The sequence below is a fragment of the Rhinolophus sinicus genome, chromosome 15 (genome assembly GCF_057876585.1).
Source record: "Rhinolophus sinicus isolate RSI-liver-muscle chromosome 15, RSI-T2T, whole genome shotgun sequence".
NCBI classification, from domain to species: domain Eukaryota; kingdom Metazoa; phylum Chordata; class Mammalia; order Chiroptera; family Rhinolophidae; genus Rhinolophus; species Rhinolophus sinicus.
The window spans coordinates 49,139,114-49,152,334 of record NC_142515.1 but is presented as its reverse complement, the minus strand read 5'-3'; positions in this window follow the sequence as shown (position 1 = coordinate 49,152,334).

The following is a 13,221-nucleotide window of genomic DNA, read 5'->3' as shown; positions in this document are numbered from 1 at the left end:
GCACAATAAAGTGAAGCACAATAAAACGAGGCATGCCTATCCATTATCCCCATCCCCACCTCACCACATTCATTCACTTATTCATTTATTGAGCGCACAGCTAGGCAAAGGGCTGGGAATAGAATAGTGAGCATCATCGATTTGTACACCTTGAGGGAACAGAGGAGAAAAGACATAACTGGCCCCTTCCAGAGGGCACCACAGCCTTTCTCCTGCCCCCACCCCTCCTCCCTCTCCTTCCGGGAATAGCAATAGCCACAGATAATTATTTAGCACTTACTCGGTACCCAGCATTCTGCCCAGCGCATCACATACATATATCATGTGGTTAGATCCTTTCGGTAAACTCTGAGGGGTAGGCACCATCGTCCCCATTTTAGAGATGAGGAAATTGAGATTCAGAAGTTTTCACTTTAAGTGGAGAAGGCTGGATTCAAATGGAGATTTGTCTGGTTCTCCAGTGAAAGTTAATCCTTGAAAGTAGTCATTCCTGAGTGCTTATTATGCTCCATGGGACAAACACTTTGTATTTCATTTTACTTAATCCCGCCAGTTAAGTATATTCACCTAATTTTACAGATGAGGAAACTGAGGCTCTGTGAGGACAAGGGAAGCCCGGTCCTTCCCCTGCGATCCTGGTTGACGCCTTGGGAGTCACACAGATTACAGTAATCAGTTAATGCCTGAGCAGGACTCTGAAGATGAAAAGCTCTTATTGAAAGTGCTAAGTACAATGATTAAGTCAGAAGGTGGAATTAGCTGCACAGGGGGAGAGGATTAGTGGCTTGCTGCCCGATTAAGCCGAAGGCAGGTTGGGAGGGAAAGAAACTGAGAGGTTTATGACTCCATGGCGCTGCTCCCATCAGGGAGTGTAAGTGGCTGTGGGCCTGCAAGGCAGCCATCACACCCCAGTGTCCAAGGGACGGTGGGGGGAGCGGGGGCCAGCATCCACAGAGAGCAGGGTGGGTCCTAGCAGTCTTTGCTTTTCTCCCACTCATTCATCCATTCAACAAATACTTACCAACTATCTGCTAGGTCTCAGGCTCTGTGGCTACAGCCACAAACAAGAGAGAAAACTCGCGTGAAGCTCTCAGCCTAGTGGAGGGAGACAGACATTTTATAATAATCACATATCAAGAAACGGTTATTCATCTCTTTATGTATAATAATGGAATTGTAATTATACTTTATTAAAGATCCCTAATCATTTAAAGATATATATATAAAATTATTTAGAGATGAAATGATACGATGCCTCAAATTCATATGGGGTCGGGGGTGGGGGGAGGTAGAGAGTAGGGGTAGAGGTTGTCGTGCAGGGTGCCAGGCGGGGTCTCTGCTCCCGCTCCCCACATAAGAACGCAGGACACGGTGAGGCCAAAAAGGAACACCCACGGAGCCATAGATAGGGGAGTCATACCACTATATACTCTCTGGCGGCATCCGCCTCTCTGCAATCCGTGCTTGCTAGCTCAGCCACCACCTTCTTGCTAGCCCCCACTTGCTGCTAGCATAGCCACAGCAGTTATATTAGTGGCCAATGGCTCACTGGTTACAGCTGACGACCAACTAGCCACAGCTGATGGCCATGCAATCACAGTTGATGGCCATTTACTACCTGAGCCAGCACCTGTCTATGTGAGGCCGAGAGCCTGGAAACTACTTTCTGGGGCTCTGCCCCCACTGAGGTGAAAGAAGATTGGTCATGAGTTGGTAATTGTTGAAGCTGGGTGACAGGTGCATGAGGGCCATGTACTATTCTGTTTTCTTGTGTACATCTTGACAAATTTCCATTTTTAAAAAGTGTTTTAAAAACACACAGGCAGATAAATAATTACAACCCACGACGAATGCTATGAAGGAAAAGCAAATGATGTGATGTAGTGAGAAATTATTGTATTAAAATGAGTGCCTACTTCTTGACTCATTATGAACACAGGCCATCTGGGTTCAAAATCAACTAAGGAGTCAAGGGGTCAGTTTTTGGTGGGGCAGGGCACTGAGGCATCCTTTAACCTAGTGATCACCAAAGTAATCCTTTCTGTCTCTTCCCACACAGAAGGGTGGGCTGGCAGAGTCCTGGAAAGAGCGCACTACCTTTGGGGCATCACCGGAGGCTTCTGGTAGACGAGGATTCTGAAGAACCCAAGACCAGCCTCTAAGTCCCCTCATCATTGTGATGGAAGGAACAAAGGGAGATCCCAGTTGCAAATCTGCATCCATCAGTGCTCATACCTGTGTCATGTGTGTATCGTCCTCGTCTGCCATGGGCACTGAATCATTAGAACAACCTCGGGGGAGCAGAATAGGCTCCCCACTTTACAGATGAGAAAAACAAGGCTCTGAAGGGTTTAAAAAAGAAAAAGCCTGGCCCAAAGTCAGCAGCAGAGCCAAAGACTGAAGCCTGTGCTCTTGTGGGTGTCCCCCCACCTACCACTACCTGGATCATGGCTGGGGCGGGGTGGGGTGGGGTGGATTTTTAACAAGAAAGAAAGCTGGGTCTCAAGCCACAGGAGCTGTGAGCCCAGAGAAGGCAAGGCCATTTCTCTTGAGGGGACAAGCCTGGAGGACTTGGCCAGGTGACTAGGATGTGAGAGCTGTGGTTTCCTGGAAATGTGCAAACCATTTCTCTAAACATCAGAGAAAGCAGAGTTCAGGGATAGGTTCCCACCCCCACCGCAAGTAGCACCCCTCCGCTGCAGATCTGTTTCAATGTCCAGGTATCTGTGGCAGGAAAGGCCCCATCTCTGGGTTAAAGGCACATGCTTGGGCACAGCTGTAGGCTGGAGGGGTAGGCACCAGCCTCGAGAGTACTGGAATGAAAGGACCTCAGACTGGGAGTGAAGGAGCTTCTTGGACTGTGCCCTCTACAGGGCCAGGGCACGTCATCATCTCAGGCCAGCAGCATCCCACAGTGGGCACTCTCTATTTTTCCAAAGTGTACAGACTGTAGCACCCCTCACAACAAAATTGAATCTGTGCCTGCCACGAGAAGAGCAGCCATGACGAGAGAACATAATGTGGGCAAGTCTTCAGTCCTCACTGGTGAGGAGCTTCCCCTCAGGACTCAGGCAGACCTGGGTTCAAATCCTTGGGCAAACCACTTAAATCCTCCAAACCCCAATTTCCTTGGGGGTGGGGGCAAGAGACAATGAAAGCAGAGCATTCAGCCTCCAGTGAGTGCCAGCCACCATCCTCGTCCCCACTGGGCAATGACACCTCCTCACAGTCTCATCTGAGGTGTATTTCCCTAGAAGCAGACCCAAGACAAGGATTCAAGTGCAGATAGTTTACTGGAGACGATCTTAGGAAGCCCCAGTTGAAGATGAAGTGAGATAAGCAAAGGCAAGAGACCAAAAAGAAGGTGTGTTATTGAGTAGGTTACTATTGTAGACCTCTGGAGCTCCAGCCCATAGGGAACTCTGGGAAACAGTGTGGTACAACACTAGTTCTAGGAGGGGTTGTTAAAACAGCAATTTCTGGGCTCCACCCCCCACCCCTGAGTTTCTGATTCAGTATGTGTAGGGTGGGATCTGAGAATGTGCATTTCTAATAAGTTCCCAAGTGATGCAGATTGCTGCTGATCTGGGGACCATGCCCTAAGAACCACTCGTGTAGAAGATGTGTCAGCGTAATCCTACTTGAGGGTTAATGGCCACCAACTTCGTGTCCATTAGTGCTGAGGACTGCTTCCAAGGGCATTAACTCTCTGGCACTTCCGTTTACTTACTTGGCAGCCCAAGCTTGCTGCCACAGCCAGAAGCCCAACTAAACGCATTGCTAGAGCCCTCCCAAGGAGGATCTGTGGCTGAGATGCAAAGTGGGGAGGGAACAGCAGAGAAGCCTGCCAGGCAGTTTGATATCTGATTGAAGGACTTCAATGGGAACTAAGGGTCAAGAATACCTTTGTACTGGGCTCTAGCAATGTGTGCACAGGGCGTATATTTTGTAAAATGAGCAAAAATGTTTTGTTGTGATGGCTTTTTACATTCTACATAAATTTTCTCTTTCTGCCTACTTTTATATTTGCAATTTGTTATTCTTTTTCCTAAAGAGGGCCCCCTGCCACTCATGTTGTCTAAACTTCAGGCCCCATAAAAGTTGGATTGGCCCCTGCGGGTAGATCTAGTAGGAACACAGACTGATGTTTGCTGAATTGAAATGAGTGTCCACCCCTTGACTCATTAAGAACACAGAGTCCCTGGGTTCAAGACCATCTAGATTCAAATTCCAGCTCTGCTACTCTATAGCTGAGTTACTTCGGGTAATATGGCTAATATGTGTAAACCTCTGTTTACTCATTTACAAAATGGGGACAGTAATGATACTTTCTCTTTAAGATCAAATGAGGATTAAATGAAATAATCCCTGTAAAGAGCCAGGCCCACAGTAAATGCTCAATAATATGAATGTCTTTTTTATTATTATTAGTTCTTGTTTCTTATCATTTGCTTTGATGACCTTTTCTTTCCTCCAAGTCCAGGTAAGAGTGAAGGAACTGCAGACAGAAAAAAAGCAGCTTTCTGGAGGATTGGCAGGCCGCCTCCCTACTCTGTTTCTACACCTGCTCGCCCTGGGGTACTGGCCCCACCCCCCTCACCTGGGCTGTCCTGTTGCCGGGCAACCACTTCCCGCCCCCGCGTGGGGATTGGCTGTGAGACCCGTCTCCCGGCATGCCCAGCGGCTCCCGGAAGCCACGCTCGGGCCTCAGTTTCGTGGTGCGTGACGGCTGTGGTTTCACCAGTGTCGCCGTGGTCGGTGGGGCCGCTGTGCCGAGGTGGGTTCCCCGCCGAGCAGAGCGCTGCAGGCCCGGCCTCTCTGGGCTGAGGATCCGCCGTACCCCGTCTGGAATGGCACAGTAGTGAGTCCCCGGCCATTCAGAGCCCCAGGAAGATGTGGCTGAGTCCGGAGGGAGCTCGGAGCAAACGCCCAGCGATCTGGGCCCCTCTCCAGCAGCCCCTGCCGCACCACCCAGCTCTGGGCCCCGAGGCCGGGAGGTCCAAACATTCCTACACTTATTGTCAGTAGTCTAGCCAACCTGGTTCAGCTCTGTGACCTTGGGTAGAATGACCTCCAGAAACTTCTTTGCCGTGCTGGTACTCATAATATCAATAGTGACTAATACTAAGTGGCATTATTATTATTATTGGCAGCTTACTTTTTACTCTTGATAAGCATTCTATTACAGAAGATTTCTGATCCTTAAAGCGATAGGTATTATACCCATTTTAAAGAGATGAGAAAACTGAGGCTCAGGGAGGGATTTGATTTGCCTTAAGTCACACAGCTTCGCAAGCCCAGATTTCCAACCCCAGGTAGTGCAACTCCAGAGCCCAAGATTTTATCTTAAAGGCTTCTTGTGAGAAATGATGAGACAGCGTCAAAATGTCAAGTCTTAGCCAAGTACCAGACATCTACTAAGTGCTCAGGCAAGGTTACTGGGCAGAGTTGTAACCAATAAGTCATATCAGCATCAAAGAATGACTTAGCCAGAAACCTACCACTTTGTTCCCTTAGGACAGGGACAATCGGAGATGTGACTGCCCCATTCCAGTTTCAAATCCTTAAAAATGTTGAAGCGGCTGTGTTTTTTACTTCCTGTTTCTCTCTACGTCTATTTTTACCCCTTCCTCTCTTCTCTGCTAGTTCTTGCTAGCTCCAAGGCTGAAGTCTTTTACCACTGAAAGTGACTAGGTTTGTGCCCTGAGTTTAAAGGAGATAATCGGTAACTTCTGAAGTTACCACTTTTGTTGGCTAAAATGAAAATAGTGAAAACACCAGCCACAGAAAGTGTAACGGGGACTAAAATGAAAAGGGAACTGTTATCCGGCCCATGACCTTCAAGCAGAACACTCGATGGTTTTTGGGTCAAATAGATGTCTGTGTGCTTCCTAAATATTAGAGACACGTACTCATTCTGTGATCAGGGGATTCCTGCCTGGGTCTGCTTCCCAGCCTCTAAAAGGATAAACTTGAATGATATTTGCCACGTCCAAGTGCCACCTCTTATCTTTTTCATTTAATATTCTTTCAGTTGCTTTACTTACATTTACTTTAAAAAGCAAACTGTAGGGCCGGCCCAGTGGCTCAGGCGGTTAGAGCTCCGTGCACCTAACTCCGAAGGCTGCCGGTTCGATTCCCACATGGGCCAGTGGCTCTCAACCACAAGGTTGCCAGTTCAATTCCTCGACTCCCGCAAGGGATGGTGGGCTGTGCCCCCTGCAACTAGAAAACGGCAACTGGACCTGGAGCTGAGCTGCACCCTCCACAACTAAGATTGAAAGGACAACAACTTGACTTGGAAAAAAGTCCTGAAATACACACTGTTCCCCAATAAAGTCCTGTTCCCCTTCCCCAATTAAAAAAAAAAAATCTAAGAAAAATAAAAAAAATAATAATAAAAAGCAAACTGTATAGCATTACTTTAATGGAAAACCAATATCACCTGTCATATATAGAAGGCAAGAAAACCTACAAAGAAATAAAAATAAAACATTCTTCTCAATTCTAGCAGGCAAGACCTTACAGTAAGGCCTGATCTCATTTTGTTAAAAAGGGAGAATAGCAAGTTTTAGTGAAGTGTTAACATTCAAGCACAACTGAACGTTTCTCGGGTAGGTACTCAGGATGGAAAGAGTTGGAAGGGAAGAACTTCCACGTGCTGAGATTCAGTGTTTAGTGCCCTCGCCCATAGAACCGAACATCACCTAGCACAGTACCAGTAATTCACTTTCAACACTTAGGAAATGGTGGCCGAGCTAGTCCGTGGAGTTGTCTAAAATCCAGTATTTGCTCTGATTCTCTTAGGGTCTGTGGGGTAGGTGGAGACCAGGCGATAACCCATCGTGGGTCCACCTTTCCCCTTCATACCTCCCTTCTCTCTACATGTAGCCACCCCAGGCACAGGTGAGATGAAGAGGCATTCAGCAGAATTTGAGGTGTTCAAAGTCTATTCAACTACTGCTGCTGCATCATCCCAGGACCACAGGCCACAAGGGGAGGGGGCAACTATTCCTGTCTTACTTCTAGGGTAGGAGAGACTTAAGCAGGCAAGCAATTCCACTTCTGGATCAGAGTCTCTGCACTGCCGAAGAGTGTCTGGATAGGAAGGGGACATTGTAAAGGGTTTTATATGGAGCAAAATGTGGATAACGCCATCAGCAGCAAGCCCAGGAAGAGTTAAGGAAGCCAGAGGGGTCTCCAATCGTGGAATGAAGTTGGCTATTACTTCTCACCTGACTTTCCCCTCTGTAGGCTGAGGACCTGCACCCTTCCAGGATGGAGATGGGGAGCACCCAGCAGCACCACTCTTCCTACAGTTGCTCCCTGCATAGAAATCTTAGGCCCCTGGATGGAGCCCATGGCTTTTCTTAGTACCGCGTGGGTCAGGGGTTACCGTGGTGGCAGCAGTATGGAGCTCTGTTTTCTTACCCTGAACTAGCACAGACACCCTCTGTCTGGAAACTGCTTAGGAGGCAAAAGGGAGGCCAGCTACCAACCCAGGTCCCTGCCCATGGTCTGTCCTGTGGGTTTCTAGGGGGATGAGAATGGTTTAAGAGAAAGAAGGGAGCCCCTGAAATCTCTGAGTTTCTACGAAATCTCTATGATTTTCTACCTTTCCAAATAAGGCACAGCTTTGAATATTTAGGAAGATAGAGGAAATAGCAGGAAAGGCACAGAAAACGAGGAAAATAACAGGTCTGCCTAGTTCAAAGGAAGTGGAATTCAAACTTCTAGTAATAAAAAGGAACATTTGTGGGCCTACAGACGAGAGCACAAATGAAGGCCCTTATATCATGTATCTCAATATATGTGACAAATCAAGTATGTATCAAATTTAAATATGTTCTTCCTTCTGCTTGGACACATACTCCTTTATACCAACCTGGAAGTTCTGGCTTGACTCTGGAATCCTGATTTCATAGAGTTGTGTTCCGGAAGGTGATGGCTCAGTCCCACATCTGAAGAGGACTTCTGCACAAATGTGGGTACCCTAACCCCTAGGAAAGAGCATGCCTAGGCCCTGGTTGCAGGTTTGAGCCCATTTAAGGCAAGGGATTCAGGGGTGCCAAGTGCCCAGGGCATGGCCCAGAAGGGGAAAGGGCTGTGAGTTTCAGACTGTCGTGTCCTCTTGGTCCTACAGACTCTGCCCCATGGGATGGGGTACACTGGATCTGTAGGTAGTTTAATAATAATAACAAGAGCTAATACCTTGTATGCCTTTTGTAGTTTACAGGGCATTCTGACATCAGGATTTTGAGGTATGCAAAAGTAACATCCCCATTTTACAGGTGGATGGGCACCGAGGCTCAGCGAGGTTAGTGATTTGCCCCAAGTCCCCTGATTATAAACCCTGTACCCCGGCTCTACCATATTTCACGAATTGAGGTGGCTATTCCTTACCCAACAGAGCAGAGCCTGAGGGTCTTGAGAGGCAGAAAGTAAGGAAAGGGAAATTTCCTGATATCCTCACAATAGGCCATGTGCCAGCCATTAAATACCAGTTGGTGTGGCACTAACATTTTGGCACGTGACTCCTCCCACAGAGCTTTGTGAGCAGGAGGCAAGCCACAGATAAATAACCCTCTCCTGAAAGACAACTTTGATAATGCAAGGCCAGACTTCTGCATTCTTAGATCCCAAAATGTGATTAGAAAATGCAGTCAATTCAGTTTTTGTTTCAAAAAGGGTTGCTGTTTGGTAATGGCTCATTTCCCTTTTTGAGTCTCAACAAAGACTCAGCAAAATGAAAAACAGTTACCACCACCTCAGCAACTAATGAGCTCCAGAGAACAGGTAGGAGGTGTGACCCAGACCCTGGGGCTGGAGGGGTCCTGCACCCCCACCCTGCTGCTCCCAAGTGTCAGGAGTGCTGGGAGGGAGTGAGACCACAAGTTCCAACTTGTCAACTCCAAGCCCTTTCTCATTCCCCCCCCCCCCCCCCCCCGCCTCTCTCCTGAATATTTATGGTGAAGGGAGCTGGTAGGAAAGATGCAATTGAGGAGTAAAGCCACTGGGTGCCAACCTTGGGGGCTGGTGGAGAAGATGAGCTTGGCACTTAAAATGCAAAGGCTCTGCCCCAGAATCTGTGAACATTTTTAAGGAACAATAAGTGAGTGTCCACAATGCATTAGCTTCTTTAAAGATTTTCTAGTCCTGAGCCCTCAACTGGAACAGAGCAGACAGAGCGCTTGTCTCTCTCCCTGCGCCAGGTGTGAGCTCCTGACAAGCCCTCATCAGTCTTTAAGGGTCTAGCACAGTGGTTCTCCAAGTGGGTTCTGAAGATACAACCTTCCAGGAGCTGGTGATTAGTGCTGCTTACACACCTGGCTCAATTCTAAACGTTTTATATGCATCCCCAGCATACCATTTAATGTACACAACAACCAGATTCGAGACCCGTAATACGGTCGCCCCATTGTCAGATGAGAAAACAGAGTCAGGTTGAACTTGCCCATGGTCATGCAGCTAGAAGTGGTGAGAATTCAGACGTAGGCAGTGTGGCCCCAGAGCACAGACTCTGGGAACCGTTTGGGACATAACCAGTTTCTGTACTTGACCATGTGTCCATGATGAAGGCGGGACAGGTGTTGGGATGGCTCGCTGAGGTTTAGAGAAAAATGAAGTGGCTTGCCCAGAGGTCAAAGTGAGGGCAGAGCTTGGTCTAAAGTCTCATTTTTCCAGCTATTGCCCCAGGTCAGGCCTGTCTGGGCAGGACCCAGGCAGGGGCCTGGGCATCAAACAGCAGGCATCAGAGTTGGAGGTCCTGGCCCAGGAAAGGGGTGGGTACTAAGTGCTGGCTGCAGGGCATTAACCTGTCACGGGGAAGGAGTTGGGCATTGCAACAGACTGTCTAGGCAGCAGCAAAAAGTGGGAGGAAAACACACTTGTTGAGGATCTGCTATATACCAGGTACTTGTACATACAATATCGGGGCTTATTTAATCCTGCAACAGCCCAGAGAGTCTTCTCATTTTAGACACAAAGTGTCAGCAAGACTGGGCCAAAGTGACCCAGCTAGGAGGTGGCAGAACCAGTGTGGCGACAGAGTCCCAGAGAGCAGTTTCCAGGCGCTCGGTCTCACGTGGAAAGGTGCTGGCTCGGGTAGTAGATGGCCATCAGCTGCGGCTAATTGACCATCAGCTGTAACCAGTTAGCCAATTAGCCACTGATATAACTGCCGCGGCTGCGTTGGTTGGTCAGTCGGTTGGGTGGCAGGCAGAGAAGCAGATAGCAGGTTGCAGGTCGTGTGGATCCTGGCTCCAGTGAGACTATATAGTGGTATGACTCCCCTACCTATGGCTCCGTGGGTGTTCCTTTTTGGGCTAGCCATATCCTGCGTTCTTACGTGGGGAGTGGGAGAAGAGACCCCGCCTGACGCCCCGCACGACAAATGGCGCAGCGAGCAGGGTCCCCCGCGTGACAACCAGAATTCCAACCTCGGTCTGTGCACCTAAAACCTATGACTATCTACTCTTCCACCCCACGCTGTAGGCCCTGAGTTCCCTCTCACTTCCTAACCAAGGGCACTTCTCAGTGGGGTGCACAGGCCCGTGGGTCAGCTGGCTGGAGTCTCGAGGGGCAGAGAACACGGCCGTCTTCATTGCTCTCCTTCGGGGGCAAGCTCACTGCAGCCTGAAGTTGAGGTCATCCTCTCAGGCTGATGCTGCCTTCACCCCTCCTGAGTGGCTGACACTTGGGTGGGAGCAGAGGGTGTGCACCCTGCTACAAAGGCCTTGAGCCCTGGTGCAGCTGTGCCCATGTGGGCTGGGGAGTGGGCCTGACTGGGTGTGGCAGGCTGGCTCACTGGCATAGCACAGTCATTATTCCGGGACTTTCTGTCATCCCCATCATCGATGAGGAAACAAGCTCAGGAAGTCTATGTGACTCACACAGGCTGTGTCCTGTGTGTTACAACCCGTGATCCTAAGACAGGTGCTGCAGCAGCACCGATGCTGGGGGGCGGGTGGGGGGCAGGGCGGGTCTCAGCAGCAAGGGCTGGCGTGGGGGAGGGGATGTGGAACTAGGAGGGCAGGGACTGGGAACTAGACTGGACTAGATGGGGCAGGCGCGGCCTGAAAGCAGCCCAAGATCCCAACCCGACAGGAGTGGTGAAAATGGGCCAGGATCCCTGGGGGCCCATGCCAGCAGGGGCTCTGGCCAGCTGCACTGGTCAGGTCAGCTCAGGCCGGAGCCAGGCCAGGGTTCTGGGCAATAGATGTACTTGGCACAACACTCCAGGCAGGCCATAGAGTGAGGAACAGGGATGACAGGTATTAAGGACCAAGGAGAGAGGGCTCGAGCAGGGGAGCAAAACGGCAGGGTGGGCAAGGCCTTATGAGTTAAGGAAGATCCAGCTGGATTCTTGTCTATGCCACTTAGTAGTTGAGTGACCTTGGTAAGTTACTTAACCTCCGTGAGCCTCTCTGTATTCATCTGCAGACAGAGGAAATCATGCAGGTAAGGCACCTGGCACAGGGCAGCATTAGGCAGGAGTCTGGGCATCTGACGGACAGGCCGCCCTGGACTCTGAGTCTGTGGCCACATGACTAGTCCCTGCCTCCACCAGAGTCAAAGCTGGACTGGGAACTGGACCGACCTCAGCCAGGGGGTGGTGGGCAGCAGAGACTCAGGCCATGGGCAAAACTGGCCCTGACATAGCCACCAAGGAAGCAATGATAGTAAAATGAATAGCAGACGCTTTCAATCCTAAAGCCCACGAAGTTGAGATAAGCACTGGGCTTCAAATTGAACGTCCGCTGGAATAAAACCTTCTCAACTGATTTTTGGCCCCGTCTCTCCTACTTGGCGTTCTCTATAAAAACATTACATGACCTCAGAAGCTGGGGTCCTGCAGTGACCTCCTCCCACGTCACCTCCGAGCTGAGCAGGAGGCCCTGATCTTCTCGTAGGAGCACCTGAAGACAGCAGGACGAAGGGTCTTTGCTAGTAATTCCCACCCCGGGTTCAAGTCACCGCACGTGCCCACGCACATAGAAACAAGCATTCTCTTAGAAGTACCTGTCACATCCTAGTTGGAGCGTCAACTAATTTGGCTGCCTCTGGCTTTCTTTGTTGAAAGAAAGGAGGAAAATGAAAATGTGTTATCATCTGGAAATATACAACATGCACTAAAAACTGCCACTTGGGATTAAATCAGAGAACAGACAAAGGCAACCTTATGGGGACCTCCCCACCCTCACTGGAAACTCCCCTTCTTTTTAGCAAGTTTTGTTTACTCCCCAAAACATGTGATCTAGTTCCACCAGCCTGCCTGGGTCACAAGACCTGAGACCTGGAGCCACCAACCCCCATGAGCTGCTATGACAGTGCCTGCGGGACAAGAACCCCTGACCTTCACCGCCTGCCCCTCTACCTGGAGATGTATTTTTATTTTCTTTCCTCCCTCCCTGGGAAGGAAGGATCCTTTGTGAAAGCCCACTAGGGTGAGTGACAAAGAACAGTGGGCAAAAGCCTGAGGAACTCCACCAGCCAAGCAGCTGGCCCCTTCCAACTCAGAACAGCCCTCCTCCCCCACTGAAGCTTGCACTGAGGCAGTCTGTCCTCTAACCTCCCCCAGAGCTGCACCATCACAGCTGGCCACCCTCTCCCCCCTTCACTCCGCCATAATTTCAGATCATTTCACTAACAGGGACACCTCCTCTACTTCTGAAAGCTGTCCCCCTTTAACTGAGCATGCAAGACCCCCACTATTCCGTCTCCGTGAGCTCCAGGGTGGTCCCCGTGTCCGAGCTCAGAGATTGCTGTTTACTTTAAAGCAGACATGCTGCCCATTTGTAAAACACCTGAGATAAAAATGAGTCACCAGCCAGATGGATGCCCCAAATGATCAACAGCATTGCAAAGGCAGTGCAAAAACCAAGGGATGTGGGGAGGGAAGGTTTCAGGCTCCTGCAAGGGAAAGGAAAGGGAAGAATTTGTTTTAAGACGTTTTTCATTTCTTTTTTTAGGTATCAAGTTTCAAGAAATCTTTCAAGGGTGTCCTCTTCAATTCTCTGCCCAAAGAGAAAGAGTGTCCATCAGCCTGCAATGGTAGGGAACGTGAGCTGCTGCCATTGGGTGCCTAACCGACGGCGTCCCAGGACACCATGTCAGCTGTCTGCAGGACACCATGCAGCCAGGGTACTTGATTTATGGTTCTCAGCGTTGCCACCTGTTGAGGGCAAGCTCGGTTCTTTCTGCGTGACTCTTGGGAGAGAA